The sequence below is a fragment of the Conger conger genome, chromosome 9 (genome assembly GCF_963514075.1).
Source record: "Conger conger chromosome 9, fConCon1.1, whole genome shotgun sequence".
Taxonomy (NCBI): domain Eukaryota; kingdom Metazoa; phylum Chordata; class Actinopteri; order Anguilliformes; family Congridae; genus Conger; species Conger conger.
The window spans coordinates 12138195-12149740 of NC_083768.1; the positions used below are offsets into that span (position 1 = coordinate 12138195).

An 11546-nucleotide genomic window follows, 5' to 3' on the forward strand; every position below is an offset into this window, starting at 1 on the left:
GTCCGAAATTACCTATTGTACCTTTAATCTGAAAGATTCTTCTAAAACAATTGAGACGGGTGTGTGGGGGTAGGACCCAAAATGCACGATTCAGACACAGATGTGATGAAGTCCCGTCAGGACTTTATTAAGGGATTGTCCAATGAGCGTAGTCGAAAACAAGCAAAGTTCATACAGAAAATCCAGCCAGTACAGTACCATGGCAGAAGGCAGTCTCGAAATCGTTACACCATGCAAAAAGTCCAGTCACCAGGAAAGCTGTCAGCGGGGTACTAGTGCAGACGGACAGTAGGCAGGCTCGGGGTCGAAGGCGGTGCAAGAGTTAAGACCGAAGTCCGCTCCGCGGGGAAAAAGCACAAAGACAGCAGGCAAGAGTTTGTGGTACAGGCAGGCAATGGTCAACAAAACAGAAATCAATTACTTCGGTCAGTAAACAGGCTTGGATCGTAACAGGTAATCAATGGCTTGGAAACCCACTCACCAGTGCACTGGCGAACAGGAGGCAACAATTTTGCAAAGACATGACATGAACACTGAGCTTATATGCAAGTGTAGACAGGTGCAGACAATTAGCGTGAGAGTAGCAGGTGAGGAGGATGGAACAGGATAATTAGTAATCGTTAGTAATAAACCTATCCTATCCTGTGTTAGTAAATTAGTCAATGACATGCACAAGAAACATAAGGGAAACATGAACACATGGTTAGAATGTTAGTATTACCCAATCCTGATCTAACGTTAGTAGATTAATAAGTAGACACAGTAAACAATTAGGGAAGCAAGGGAGAGAGAGAAAGCATGAACGCAAGGTTTACGGAAAGACTATAAGTAATAAGGGATTTGTCCGAAATGAGACTGGGGGCGCCCCAGGAACTATTTGCAAATCAGTAGCCCTGCTGGCACAGTAAAGTGACATTCTATTTCTTGTGTACAGATTTTTGCCAACTGCTGACACAATGTAACTGTCTCATCTTTTTGTAAACCTTGTTATGTGTTCTTTATTCATGGTCTAGAGATCTGATCCATTTTACATTGAGCTTCACTTGAAAGTCACCACCTGCACAAAAACAGAAAAGACCACACAACGAGATGACTGCCCATTTATGGACCGAAGGGTAAATTGTACTGGATTGGGCTCAAACGGCATGGCTCAGGCAGTAAGAGCAGTCGTCTGGCAGCCGGAGGGTTGCCGGTTCGATCCCCCGCCCGGGCTGTGTCGAAGTGTCCCTGAGCAAGACACCTAACCCCTAAATGCTCCTGATGAGCTGGTTGGTGCCTTGCATCGCAGCCAATCGCTGTCGGTGTGTGAGTGTTTGTATGAATGGCTGAATGAGAAGCATCAATTGTACAGCGCTTTGGATAAAGGCGCGATATAAATGCCAACCATCAAACCACCAGAAGCCACACAGCAAGAATTCAAATGTCCAAGAATAACAATCAAAGAGTGATAGGGTTCACTTTTGAGTATTGCCTAATATTGTATCACAATTCCTCTTAACCATACAAACGCGTCTTAAAGTATATACATTCAGTTACCATGTTATTAGGTAGACCTGTACGCCAGCCTGTTAGTTTAATCAGCCAATCATGTGGCAACAACTAAATGCATAAAATCATGCAGACGTGGTCAAGAGGTTCAGCTGTTTTTCAGACCAAATGTCAGAATTTGAAGTGATTGAAGTGACTTTGACGGTGGAATGATTGCTGGTGCCAGACAGGGTGGTTTGAGTATCTTAGAAATGGCTGATCTCCTGGAGTTTTCACTGAGAAAATTGACAGAGCAATATTTCGTAACCTGGTAACTCCAGCATTGACTCCAGCATCTATAAGCATGTGCAGATTGTACACTCACTGAGCGCTTTATAAGGCATTTATTAGACTTATTTATTGGTCTTCTGCTGCTGTAGCCAATCCACTTAGAGGTGTGATGCGTTGTGTGTTCAAAGATGCTCTTCTGCATACCACTGCTGTAATGTGTGCTACTGTGTTACTGTCACCTTCCTGTCAGCTTTGACCAGTCTGGCCCTTCTTCATTGACCTCTCTCATTAACAAGGCATTTCTGCCCACAGAACTGCTGCTCACTGGATGTTTTGTTTTTAGCACCATTCTCTGCAAACTCTAGAGACTGTTGTGCTTGATCCCAGGAGATCAGCACTTTCTGGCACCAACAATCATTCCACGGTCAAAGTCACTTAGATCACAGGGTTGTCGCCACTCCCTGTTTTGGCAGGCTTACAACAGGGAGTGATGAGAGACAGAGCTGACGGAAACATTTGCATTCAATATCAATACATATACAGTACTGTGCAGAAGTCTTAGGCACCCTAGACTTTATTATATATATGCTAATTGTTTTTGTGTATGTTAGGATAAAATAACACATTTGAGATTTCCAAATATTCATTTCCCGAGAGATGTAATTTTACAGAGACATTTTTGTATTTAATTTAAAAGCTTTAAGCAATTGACTACTTTTTACATAAAAACTTGATCAAGGCTGTCTGAGATCAGAAGCAAGGAGCCAACCAAAGTCTGCAGAAGAACTGTGGCAAGTTCTCCAACATGCTTGGAACAACCTCCCTGCTGATTGTCTTATGGAACTGCAGGACAGCGTTGGCTATCTCAGAGAAGTGATGCAGATTTAATGCCAAAGGGTGATCACAAAAAATATTGATTTGATTCAGTTTTTAACTATTCTGCCAAATTGCTCAAATGTAATGTAAAATGTATAGTACTTTATTTAGGACCTTACATTGAATTATTTTTGAAAGAATCTCATCTGTACAGAATGTTATACAAGTGCCTAAAACTTTTGCACAGTACTGTTGCTTAATTCATTGTGAGTTGTCTGAAATAAATCACATCCACATACAGTTCAGGAGGCTGTGCCATTTAATTAATAATAACTGTTGCTGTCCCAAATCTCCTGTCCCAGCTCATCAGCAACTTACAGGCCTTCCACTACCCTTAAATGTATTGCTTGTCTTTCTTTCTCTTAAAGCCACTTATCAACTGCGCTGTTTGCAATAAAGGGACTGAGTCCGGCCTCTACGTTCACTGCGCTCCGCAACTGCAAGTAAATCAGGTACATCAGCTCTCCTGGCACACTACACAGTCTCATACGCAGACCATCAACAGTAGAAACATCTGAAACTGTATTCCTTGTGAATATTTAATCATCATATACAGAACAGGCATTGTTGTTCTTTAAAATACTTTTTTATTTTTTATATCATTTCAGAGAGATCGGAAAAAGAACTGCCCAAGCTACTTCCCTGGAAGTGTATTACTTTTGGGCGCCCCCCCTAAACCTCTGGCTCCGTGATGGCTCTGTGATGGTTCAATGCTGTCTGAAATAATACGCATTCCCTTTTCTGCTTTGAATGAATGTACTCTCGGCTTATACACAATGATTAAACACTGTTCCTCTTTTGTGAGAGCTTCAAACAATGATTGGTGAAGCATGTCTGTTCTGTACAGGAAAATTGGTTTGACTGTGTTGGAACTTCAAATTTGCACAAATTAGCATTCCTCCATCAATACTCCAGAGTCCCAAATCATGCTCATTTTCTTAGGGAAGAGAAACACTATCCAAATGCAAGAGTTTCTTACATGGCCACTCACTGAGGTAAATGTCCTGCTGAATAATAGTGTCATTCTATCACTTTCTATTCCACTAGAATATAAAAATCAGGTAAAAATAATGCACAATCCCTTTGTCATCTATCAGCATGGGAAAAGCCATAGAATTGTCAATTCAGTCGAAACAGATGGAAGTGGACTGTCACAAGTTTGCCAATGGGTACAAAAAACATTATTAACTGATCACAGGTTTGCTATTTTTGTATTTGATCCTTAGATGGCTTTCAGCTTAATAGTAAGATCTAGTTATTGTTAACAAGCAAACATCAACAAGAAATAAAAATAAGTAGTAAGTGTATGCAAAACCCAGAACATCCACAGAGAATCAGAAAAACCGAGAGAGGTACTTATGTGAAGAATAAGAAAAGGAGAAGAGTTATAGCAAAAGAATAAAAGGGAGAGAGTAAAGTGTAAACTGACAGAAAGCATGTATAGAAAGAGGATAAAGAAAATACAGAGAAAAGGAAAATAATATATGTATATTATTTGAATTGATGGAGGAACATGATTGGTGGTTACATGATTGGTTTGGTAAGAGATATGAATATTTTAATAGATATTTGAAAGTATGTATGGATTTAGATGTATGGATGGATACTGATGGATAACAGGAGGAAGTCCCAGATGGAAGTCCCTGATTGAAGAATGAAGAATTTATTGCCATAATTGTTATTTTGCTGGGTTATGGATAATATGCAATAGTTTTCAAAATTAAGGGAGTTTGTGTTCTGCAGTACTATACAATGATGTGCCTGTGGTGTTGTGGTGTGTATTTTATGGAAAAATAATGTGATCCAGAGTATCATTTGTAGTTTAAGGTCGAACTGATAGGCAGTAAGCAACAGAAGAAAGAATGAATGAGTTTAGCAAGGTATATGAGGCTGAAAGTAAAAGATAAGGCCACATTTTCTTGAAAATAATGTTTGATCAAGTTATTTTGTCAGCTTCTTAATATGTGGTTTAAAAGTTTAAAAGCAGAGTAAGGCCTAGATATTTGTACTGATGAGTAACTGCAAGGGCTTCATTTGCTATGGTGATGAGATCAGGATCAGAGAACTGCTGGTGTGGAGAGTGCAAAAATATGCATTTTGTTTTATTCACCTTTAAATTCAGATGAATATGTTTGAGCCAGGAGTGGAGGGTGTTCATGTCACTGTTTTGTAGTGATTTGTGTTGGGGTCTCATCAGATGTGTGTATAGATGTATTATCAGCATAAAGAAGGCAGTGTGAGTGTGGGTAAGCATCTGGGAGATGATTAATATATCAAAGAAAAAGCAAGGGCCCTAATATAGACCCTTGTGGGACTATGCAGAGGGATGCATTTGAGTGAGTTTTGTATATGTTTACAGACTGTGATCTATTTTGAAGGTATGATTAAATGAAAGTGGTAGCAGCAGATGATGTTAAAATGTTGTAGTTTTGACAGAAGGAGTGTGTGATTCACAGTGTCCAAAGCTTTCCTGAAGTCTATGAATATGGCTCTGGTCATTTGACCATTGTTAAGAGCTGTACAGATGTGTTCAGTGAAGATAAATGTGGCCGATAAAATGAAGTGTTTCGGTCAGGAATCCAAATTGGAAATTGTTTAGAAGATGTTTACTTTCAAGGTAGTAGTTGTGTTGTACGGTAACAATAAATCCAGCACCCTTGAAAGAACATGCAAAGCGCTGATGGGTCTGTAATTAGACACTAACTGTACATCACTGGATTTAAAAACTGGAGAAATTACACAAGTAGCACAGTTAGTTTATGAAAGTACAGATTATCAGCATTGAAATGAAGTGTCACACACTGCAATCTGAAAGTATTGAACGTATATGAAGTTGAATGTTGGTACATCTAACACTTTCCTGAGAAAACAGCTCTCAAACATTTGCAAAGATTCACGTCTCAGGCTGGCAAACCTAAAGGGCGTGAAGAGTCGCTGGTTAACCCGACCCCTAACCACTCCCCCACTAGAGCATCTGTAACTGGCTGTAAGCATTAATAATCAACAAGGGGTATTGATCCAGGACCCATATCCTACATTCACTTTAGTGAAAGCACAATTTTGTATGGACCTTGAACAAAATTACCACAATCTAAACACTGGACATCCGAGAGACGGACACACTTGAAAGAGACATTTGAGACACAAAGCAGAGTGACCAGTCCAACACTGAGAGGAAGATGTGTCGCTCATTGCTCTTCCTGCTGCTCATCGCTGGAGCTCTGCTGATCTCTACTGAGGGTCAGCAGGATTATCACACGCTCACTGGAATACACAAGGACGCTGTTAACAAGGCAATTCAACACTGCAATGAAAAATCCTCAAAGCATGTGAATTTCCTTGGCTTCCTTCCTGATTCAGAGGTATGGATTTCTGGTCTTAATCTCTCTGTTAAAGTCAGCTTTGTGGTGCTGATCTCTGTTAAAGTAAGTGCCTTGTTAATCTGAAGGCGATTAAGATTTTATATTGAACGTTTAGAGTGTAAATATTTTGTGTTTTCCTTTTAAAGTCCTGCTATTTATCATACTTTATTTACAGTATATGTCAAGGGCAATCTGATCCTAACTGGTAATAAACAGATCAAATCCATTTTGAAAAGTTGTTTTGCTCACTGTTAAAAACATTCATATACAGCCACATTATTTCCATATTCAGATTGCACTTTCAACCAATCATCTGTCCAAAATATATTTAAATTGCATAATTTGAGCAGAGATTTGGAAATGGTTAGGTTCTTGACAGTGAGCTGTAAAAATGTAAAAATGATTTTCTGGGCTCCATACTGTAACTTTGAAAGAATTATGCACAGTGAATAGAAAACCCCCCCCAGAAAAACATGTATCGGCTCTGTCATGGCTTTGTGCAAGTTGAACTCTAACATTGCTTTTGACTGTCATGGATTCAGAGAAACGCAAACATTTTGTAGACCATTTGCAAATCAGTAACCTTCCTGGCACTGAAAAGGGAAGGTCATCGTTCACAGATTTTTTTCAACTGCAAACTAAATGTAATTTTGTGTTCTCGTTTTGTCAACCTTGTTATGTATGTATTTTACTATGGCCTAGAAATCTGATCCATTTTACATTGAGCTTCACTTGAAAGTCACCACCTGCACAAAAACAGAAAAGACCACACATCGAGATGACTGCCCATTTATGAACCGAAGGGTAAGTTGTACTGGACGGGGGTCAAAACAACAGAAGCCACAGAGCAAGAATTTAAGGGTTCAAATGTTTGCAATCAAAGAATAATAGGGTCCAAGAGTGAGTGCCAGGAATGAGGGCCACTGTGCTACAGGAATAACCCCACAACAGCGTTGCTATAAAAAAATTAGCACTTTACACGTACCAAGTGTGGTACTGGAGCCACAGGGCATTGTAGTACACCTGTCAGTGCCAAGGTATACCTCTGACCCTTCGGTACATATATGGAACCAAATACAGAAGGATTTACATAACTGTGATATGGAATGTTTGTGTGCCGAAGGCATAAGTGACACCCTCAATTCACCCAACCCTGTTCCTGGAGATCTACCCTCCTATATGTTTTCACTCCAACCCTAACAAAGCACACCTCATTGAACAGCTAGAGGTCTTATTGAGCTGCCAATTAGTACAATCAGGTATGCCAAAATTGGGTTAAACTCAAAATCTGCAGGACAGTAGAACTCCAGGAACAGTGTTGGGCAGTCCTGGCCTAGCAGATGAAAAGGCTTTACCTGTCATTTTATCTAAACAGGCCACTAACTTTGGAAAAAACCGTACACAGATCATGTGCTCTGTAGATTTTAAGTGCTAAGTATCTGGAACAGCAAATTACACAGATGTAGGGGTCATTCACATAATAAAGGCTGACTTAACATTTATAACTTCTTTCATTTACATGGTCACGTTACTCTGAGGTTATGTGTACAAAACAAAGTGTTTACTTAAATTGATGGGGCAATTGTATGTCCTGGTGATTTTTCAAAGGGATGCATGGATTTCTTTAACAGTAGTATGTAATGAAGTGCAGACTGCAAAAAGCTAAATCACTGGGCTTGTACAATTTGTGACTTAAAGGTACAATAAGTCATTTTGGACTTCTAACGGTCAATAGAATAGCAGCAACAAACACGCTCAAACCACAACATTGTTTATCCCGCCCCCTTCTCTGTAAATGCGCTGAAGTTGAAACGCCATTGGCTGTGGCAATTAGAAGCAATTTCCAACCAATGAGTTTGAATTATTTTACAGTTATACAATGTTTTGGTACAGAGCATCGGGCCATCAACAGTAGTGACAATGATAGGAAGAGATTCACAATGGGTTTGTAACAATGTTTTAACACAAAAATCTTACCTATTGTACCTTTAAACTGAAATAAATAAAGTCCAAATGCAAAAGGCTGTTCAATTTGGTTAGTAAAGAAGTTGCAGCTCCAGCTGCAGCTCATTGGCCACTTGCAGTATAATTGTCGAGTTTTGATGAATGCGTCAGTTCAATAATCTACATTACATTACATTAATGGCATTTGGCAGACGCTCTTATCCAGAGCGACGTACAACAAAGTGCAAAGTGCATACCCATAACCAGGGATAAGTGCACTGAAAGACCCAAGAGGGAAGTACAATTTCAACTGCTACCTCCACAACAAAGATAAGGACTATTTGATCAATTTATTAAAAACAATATTTTTAAATCATAGAACCGCAACACGCAAATGTATGAACAATGTATGAACCGTTTACCTAGCCAAACAATGCTTACCTAGCCAAATAAAACATCGTAATACACAAGTAAATATCACAGGTAAAGACAACAATTAAGTTGTACAGGGAGGTAGGGAGGGACAGGGAAATGTGTAGCTTGAAGAGGTGCGAATACACCTTTTAATTCATTCAGACTTTCTACTGCACGACCTCTTCAACTAATTGGTTGTTTATCCTTTTTCCTAAAGCCAATAATCAACTGTGCTATTTGCAATAAAGGGACTGGGTCTGGCCTCGACATTCATTGCGCTACGCAACTGCAACTAAATCAGGTACAGCAGCTCTCCTGGCACACTACTCACAGTGGTTTTGCAGACTATCACCAACAGAAATATCCAAAACTGTGTTCCTTGTGAATGTTTATTCTTCAGGTACAGAACAGGCTTTGTTGTTCTTTAACAGATCTATTTTTTCCTCATTTCAGTCCATGGAAGAGCGGAAGAAAGTGTGCCCAATTGACGTCTTAGATGTAATCAGTGTAAACACACTGAAAAAACTGGAAAAACCACCTGCTGAGTGTCTTGGGTGCTTCTGAATGTCCCGGCGAGTTTGGGCTGTCCGATCCCCAAATTCAGTGCAATGAAGGCTCTGTGACAGTTTCATGTCTGAAATACTGTGCTGTATTCTATTCCCTCCTTTGGCAGAATGTACTCAAATTGCTTTATTTGTATAGCACCTTTCATACAGAATGCTGCTGAAAGTGCTTAGCAGGACTAATGAAACCAAGGAAGACAGAGAATAACACAATGATAATAGTCGATTATACAAATTAAAATAATAAAACTAAATTAAGAGGGAATCAAATAAAATCTTTTCAAAAGACCTGCTTGCATGCAGTGATTACACATCTATTCCATGTAGAAAATTTGACTCTTGGAACTTGGAACTTGGACTGTTGAAGGTTTGACTGTTGGAACTTTAAATAGGTACAGATTACAGTGTTTACCACAGTAAATTAATCTTCGGATTTGGGGGGGCAAGCAAACACATTTTGTTTTTCCGAAGGAGGGAAACAAATTTTTACTTGCTCAAGTCATTCATGAATTTTTGATACTCTGTGCAATATGTGATGCCCACTAAAATGTGATCACATTAGTGATGTTATTTTTGCGAGTTTATAATTTTATTTTCCAGGTAAAATCTGTCTATTTGTTTCACGATAATGATTTTACCTAAATTGCCTGTAATAGGAATTGCACGACACCAGATGGCCCTGTGACATGGTTGAGTCTCGGTATTGGACTTGGCGAGGGCTCTCCATAACTTTGAGAGACTTCGTGAAAACGGGTCACGTCTAACTGACTTCATTTTTGTGACTGTTTTCCAGGTTAGTAAAGTGTCACAAGCACCATGTATTGTGTAATTCAGTTTTATAAAATCAGTATAGAGTTTGATTTACGTTTGTCAGATTGGTGAATGTCCAGTTTGTCTAGTTTGGTGTAAATTAGCTAATGTAGGCTAACTAAGATGTGAGAAGTTAGCTAACGTTAGCCAGTAATGTTATGAATGCTCCGAACGCTAGCTAACTCTATAACTTATTTGAATTAATTTTACCGTTACTAAGCAAAGTTAACGTTAGCCCTACGTTAGTGTCCTGTGGAATTTGGAAAGTTAGCGAACATTGCTTGTTTTCCTGTTTGAGGCGAAATTCGGTAATGTTAGCTACCAAGGGCATATGCTCATATTCGTTTGGATATCAATTCAGTTACTGATGTAAAGTTAGCCCAGATTGGCACTGCCGCTATTCTAGCTAACATTAACGTACTCTGTTCTCCAATTAACGTTATGTGCCGTTGTTGTAGAGACAACGGGATTCAGCACTCGGCGCTGTGATAGCTTTGTATCCTGTCCTGTAAATGGCTCCACGTATCCCATTCCTTTTAATTTTATATTTTTGGCTGGCTCAATAGTTTCATGTTTAATGAAACGGTTCAATTGTTTAAACTATAGAATAATATGCAAGTTAATTATTCATCACTGTGATGCATGTCCGAGGATACTGAGAAGTATGTAAAGTGCATTGAGGATGCTGATGCAGAATATAAACACATGTTTAGGAATGACCATTTATTTTGAGTGTCTATAAACAAGTTCTAAATGTCTAGTGAATAGAGATATGGAAAGTGTATGGGGAAGATATTGTTTTTGATAGTGACCATTGTATTTTGAGTGTTCTATGAACAAGATATAAATGTCAAGAGACAGACAATGGTTATATCTGTACAGCAGTACAAGTAACTCTATTAAAGGGACAGTGCAGGCAGGGGTGATAATTTTAATACTTGTGATAATTGTAATAATTGTAAATAAAGATAACTTTGAGAGACTTCGTGAAAACAGGTCACATCTAACTGACTCTTCATTTTTGTGACTGTTTTCCAGATATTTAAAAATATCACTGTCTATGCGTACCACGCCCGGTACGTGTAACAAATACAGAACATTTGAGACACAGCAGAGTGACCAGTCCAACACTGACAGGAATATGTGTCGCTCACTGCTCATCCTGCTGCTCATCGCTGGAGTTCTGCTGATCTCTACTGAGGGTCAGCAGGATTATCACACACTCACTGGTATATACAAGGATGCTGTTGACAAGGCAATTCAACACTGCAATGAAAAATCCTCAAAGCATGTTAATTTCCTTGGCTTCCTTCCTGATTCAGAGGTATGGATTTCTGGTCTTAATCTCTCTGTTAAAGTCAGCTTTGTGGTGCTGATCTCTGTTAAAGTAAGTGCCTTGTTAATCTGAAGGCGATTAAGATTTTATATTGAGTGTTTAGAGTGTAAATATTTTGTGTTTCCCTTTTAAAGTCCTGGTGTTTATCATACTTTATTGACAGTATATGTCAAGGGCAATCTGATCCTGACTGGTAATAAACAGATCAAATCAATTTTGAAAAGTTGTTTTGCTAACTGTTACACCACGTTAAAAACATTCATATACAGCCACATTATTTCCATATTCAGATTGCACTTTCAACCAATCATCTGTCCAAAATATATTTAAATTGCACAATTTGAGCAGAGATTTGGAAATGGTTAGGTTCTTGAAAGTGAGCTGTAAAAATGTAAAAATGATTTTCTGGGCTCCATACTATAACTTTGAAAGAATTATGCATAGTGAACAGAAAACCCCCCAGAAAAACATGTATCAGATCTG

At 38.9% G+C, this 11546-nt stretch overlaps 2 long non-coding RNA genes across 2 annotated transcripts; both read left to right on the forward strand.

Moving 5' to 3' along the window:
* Nucleotides 1-864: 864 nt before the first annotated feature.
* On the forward strand, nucleotides 865-3394 carry LOC133136466 (uncharacterized). Its single transcript, XR_009709532.1, has 3 exons — nucleotides 865-1115; nucleotides 3003-3086; nucleotides 3243-3394. It is a non-coding gene; the product is annotated as an uncharacterized LOC133136466 (long non-coding RNA).
* Nucleotides 3395-5671: 2277 nt separating this feature from the next.
* On the forward strand, nucleotides 5672-11277 carry LOC133137352 (uncharacterized). The gene is made up of 5 exons (XR_009709596.1): nucleotides 5672-5996; nucleotides 6699-6800; nucleotides 8572-8655; nucleotides 8808-9710; nucleotides 10766-11277. It is a non-coding gene; the product is annotated as an uncharacterized LOC133137352 (long non-coding RNA).
* The last annotated feature ends 269 nt before the right edge of the window (nucleotides 11278-11546 follow it).